This window comes from Pseudoliparis swirei, chromosome 9 (assembly GCF_029220125.1).
Source record: "Pseudoliparis swirei isolate HS2019 ecotype Mariana Trench chromosome 9, NWPU_hadal_v1, whole genome shotgun sequence".
In the NCBI taxonomy this organism is placed as follows: Eukaryota; Metazoa; Chordata; class Actinopteri; order Perciformes; family Liparidae; genus Pseudoliparis; species Pseudoliparis swirei.
In genome coordinates this window covers 2,968,033-2,973,220 of record NC_079396.1, presented here as the reverse complement: position 1 = coordinate 2,973,220, position 5,188 = coordinate 2,968,033, and positions in this window count along the sequence as shown.

Genomic DNA, 5,188 nt, shown 5'->3' with positions numbered 1-5,188 from the left:
ATTTGTCTCGGAGTGCTTTACAATCTGTACACATAGACATCCCTGCCCCAAAACCTCACATCGGACCAGGAAAAACTCCCAAATAACCCTTCAGGGGAAAAAGGAAGAAACCTGGAGGAGAGCAACAGAGGAGGATCCCTCTCCTAGGATGGACAGATGCAATAGATGTAATGTGTACAGAAGGACAGATTTAGAGTTAAAATACATTCAATGAATATGACAGAGTGTATGAATAGTTCATAGTAGGCATATTCCACGATGGAGACCTCCACGATCCATCAGGCAGATGGCGGTGGGGAGGAGGAGGGCGGAGTCTCAACAGGACAGTGGCGTAGTCATGAGCAGGAATTCCACGACCCAGACGATCCATCAGGCAGATAGGATCTATGCCGTCTCATAGGGTCCGATGACCCCATGAGACGTAAAGTCAAAAGGACTTCCGGGGAGAAAGCAGAGTTAGTAACGTGTGATTGAGAGATGAAAATTCATCCTTAAGGAGAGAAAAAAGAGGAGATAGGTACTCAGTGCATCCTAAAACGTCCCCCGGCAGCTATAAGCCTATAGCAGCATATCAAGGGGGATAACTCTGGCGCTTCGCTTTCACGTCACCGGATGAATTCTCAATCGAGATGCATTTTGATTTCATATTGATTTCATATATTGATTTCAAATTGATTTCATACTCATTTCATATTTATTTCATATTTATTTTTATATTGATTTCATATTTATTTCATATATTTATTTCAAATTGATTTCATATATTGATTTCATATTGATTTCATATTAATTTCATATATTAATTTCATATTTATTTCATATATTAATTTCATATATTTATTTTATGTTCATTTCATATTAATTTCTAATTAATTTCATATTTATTTCATTTATTGATTTCAAATTGATTTCATATTGATTTCATATTTATGCATATTCATTTCACATTCATTTCATATTTATTCATATTTATTTCATATTTATTTCATATATTTATTTCATATTTATTTCATATATTCATTTCACATTCATTTCATATTTATTCATATTTATTTCATATATTTATTTCAAATCTATTTCGTATATATTTCATATTCTTTTCATATTTATTTATCGTATGTCGTATAATTTCCCAACGAACTCGACGGCGTCGTCTTAATTATTCGTCTAATGTCTTTTTACATCATTAACCTCACAGAGAGTCAGCACGCCACTTACTGCTCACCACGAGCAGCTGATCTGACAGTTGTGAGCGTGTGTGTGTGTGTGTGTGAGAGTGTGTGTGTGAGAGTGTGTGCATGCTTGTGCACTCGTGTTGTCAAACCCGTGTTAACAACACATTTATTCTGATTGTACACAGTAATGACTGAGTAATTACTCCCAGCTCCCGTTATCATTTCATTACACAAACACACATCCGATGTGAGGTCAAAGGTCAGCGACGTCGTAAAGCCCTCTGAGGAGAATTTGTGATTATGTGATTCTGGGATATACAAAATAAAGTGAAATGAAGATAATTGTAAACTATAATGAAAACATAATTAGGAATATCATATTCAATTTCAGCCAATAAAAGCTTTTTAAATCCTAAACACCGTTGATCCGATTATACATGTTCCTTATCATAATAATCTAGCTAGAATACAGGGAGGAGAAAAGAAAGAACAATTACTTTAAATCAAAATGTTTGTCCCCTTTAGTTGTGTATTTGTGTATTTGTGTGTGTGTGTGTGTGTGTGTGTGTGAGACCTCCCGGCTGCTCCTCCATTGACTTTCACTTTGGCCGACACAGGATGTCAGTTTATCAGCCGATTGAATATCTACCAGCTCCTTTTTATTTATGACACTCTGGATGAAGTGTTGCTGGGAGAAAACGAGGTGTCCATGTGTGTGTGTGTGTGTGTGTGTGTGGAGGAAGAGAGAGAGAGAGAGAGAAAGAGAAAAATCAATACATTTTTTACTGAAAGCCCTTGTGTTGCAGGAACAGAGACAGGAAGGAAGGAGAGAGGGCAGAGAGAGGAAGGAAAGGGGTCCGGGCGAAGGAAACAAGTCAGAAAAAAGGATGTAAGGAAGGGAGGGAGGAAGCAGAAAGAGCTTTTTTTTCTTCTTCCTTGTCCTCTCTCTCTCTCTCTCTCTGCTGCCCTAGAAACACTCTGTACTGTCACTTCAACATATAAATCCCCTCCGCGAACAGGAAGCGCTGCCAATGAGAGAGAGAGCTGCACTTCCTCTCTCGTCATGAATCAGGTTTTTTGTCGGCTTGTTAAATTGACGATGGCTCTACGTGACCTACATACGTAATCGAGAATATCGGCTGTATTTCTTAATCATTAATATGAAGTTATGCTCGTTTCTTGTCATCGGTGACATAACGGGTCCAATTCAGGGCCAGAATCAGACAAAATCATCAGGGGAACTCCTCCAGGTCCGGAGCGCAGCCCACAGGGGCCTCTCCCGCGCTCAGTACCGCTTTTGTCCACAGGGGGCGCCAGAGAGAACACAAAATGAAAGTTTAGGAGCAAGGTAACGGTTCTTAAATGGTTATTTAAAAGGCTTTGTGGTTCTACGAAGAACCATCACCAACTGAAGAACCTATTTTTCCGGTTGAGGCACCTTTATAGGTTCTTTGGAGAACTCTTTAAGGAAATGGTTCTTTAAAGAACCCTGGTTTGAAAGGTTCTTTGTGGAACCAGAAATATCGTATCTTGATAATATTGGGTGGTATTTATATATATATATATATACATATTTATGTATATAAATAAATATATATAAATATAAATGTATATATATAAATATTTATATATATATATACATATATATACATATACATATATATGTATATATAAATATATATTTATAAATATATATGTATATATATATATAAATACTGCGATACATATTCCTATTTTTCACGCTTTTTCAATTACAAGTTCTTTCAGTTTGTCAAGATCTTTTTTAAATTTAATAATATAATAAAGTATAATAAGTTTTCTATTGGCTAATCTGTCTTCAGTCTTTTTTTTAAAATAGGCCTCCAGCCAATGAACTAAGATATTTATTATCCTCCTTGTTTCAGTCACTCAGTTCAAGAGATAAGGAAATCAAATATTGTATATCTACATTGACAGAGCGAACCGCGGATGAATCACACGGTTCGACGTTTAACCGGCACAACAAAAAAGAAAAGTGAAGGAGGATGGAGAGAAGTCCACGAGAGAGAGAGAGAGAGTTGAGAAAAGGAGCGCTCCCTACTTTAAAGAGCCGCTTCAGCCGGCGCTGATGGATGTGGTCGAACATCAATACGGCGTGAATGATGAGTCCTGGCACACACACACACACACACACACTCATGCACACACACACGCACACACACACACCCACACACTGCACACACTGCCCACGGGGCTACAGTACATTCAAGTTGTACACACTCAACGCAGCACTTTGCAAAAGTGCCCCCCCCCCCCCCTCTACTCGATCCCTCGAACCTCCGTTCCAATTTCTATATTAAAATGTCTCCCATTGTTTTATGTGACTTGGCACGTTGCTCCTTTGCTCTCCAATGTCAGCGCGCGGATAAATAAAAGCGGCCGTGCGAGTAAAGGCCGGCGGCATCGAACATGCGGCGGCGGCGGCGGCAGCGGCGGCGGCGGCCTCTCCTCACCCTGAACCTCGGGAAAAGAATGGCGGCGTGCGGCTCGACCTGCTCAGGGCGAGTCGGGGGAAATGTTCTCTGTCTCTGGAGTGGGGCGCTTTGAGGGATTTTAGTACCTGCATTCTCTCTCCTGACCATCAGGGGGTGACTCCTCTGGTTGTATAGAAGTCTGTGCTTCATGTGTTAAAGCTGCATTCTCTCTCCTGACCACCAGGGGGGCAACTTCTCTTCTTTTCCCTTTATTACAACCAGAGGAGTCGCCCCCTGGTGGTCAGGAGAGAGAATGCAGCCATAACACATGAAGCCTCCTCCCGTTGGAAACTCCGCCTCCTCCCGTCGGATCTCCGCCTCCTCCTGTCGGATCTCCGCCTCCTCCCGTCAGATCTCCGCCTCCTCCCGTCGGATCTCTGCCTCCTCCCGTCGGATCTCTGCCTCCTCCCGCCGGAGCTCTGCCTCCTCCTGTTGGAGCTCCGCCTCCTCCTGTCGGAGCTCCGCCTCCTGCAGCTGGAGCTCCGCCTCCTCCCAGGGGCCAAAGGATTCAAAGGTAAACATGGAAGATTTAATTTGGATGTCAGCTGGAAGCCGACCCGCTGACACCGACAAGCGTCATGGATCTGAGTCAATAGAAATATCCGATCTTCTCTCCGATGATCTCGTGGACTCATATGTAGAGATCGGGAAAAAAATCGTAATTAAAGGTGCGTAACAAGGCTGAAGACACACGTGGCTCAGGTGATCGGGTCCAGGTGCGACGCCTCGATGCATCACTCCTGACATTTTTTATTTGTATTTCTCTCTCCGTAAACGTGGGAGGAGGCGTGAGTACGACGCCACGCCGACGTTTAATAATCTCGCCGATTTCCAGGCCGCTAACCACGCGGCAGCTTTTCATCAAACCGCCGTCGCCCTGTTTGTTTTATTCGTAACGCGTTCTGCTTCGTTTCCACCACGTCTTGCGGCGGCGGCAGCGTTGCTCACCGGAGACTTTGACAAGCCACGGTTTCATCGCCCGGCGTAATTGCATATATACCCCCCCCCCCCTATGATTACTCACTTCCTTCATCACGAGCCGAGACACGAGAAACAGAAAATGACCTCATCTACCACACGGAGGAATGGAGGAGTCACCTGGAACCGAATATGGTTCTTCAGAGTGATGCCAGAGAAGAACCATTTCTGGTTCCACGAAGAACCTTTCAAACCAGGGTTCTGTAAAGAACCATTTCCTGAAAGAGTAATTTAAAGAACCTATAAAGGTTTCTCAAAGAACCTTTAAAAAAATGTTTACGGCACCATTTCTGGTTCCACAAAGATCATTTCAATCCAGGGTTCTTTAAAGAACCCTGGATTGAAAGAAATCTTCAAAGAACCTATAAAGGTATCTCGAAGAACCTTAAAAATGGTTCTTTAAGGAACTATTTCTGGTTCCACAAAGAACCTTTCAAACCAGGGTTCTTTAAAGAACCATTATAACCTATAACGGTGTCTCAAACGAAAAAATTGTTCTTCAGTCGGTGAAGGTTCTTCGTA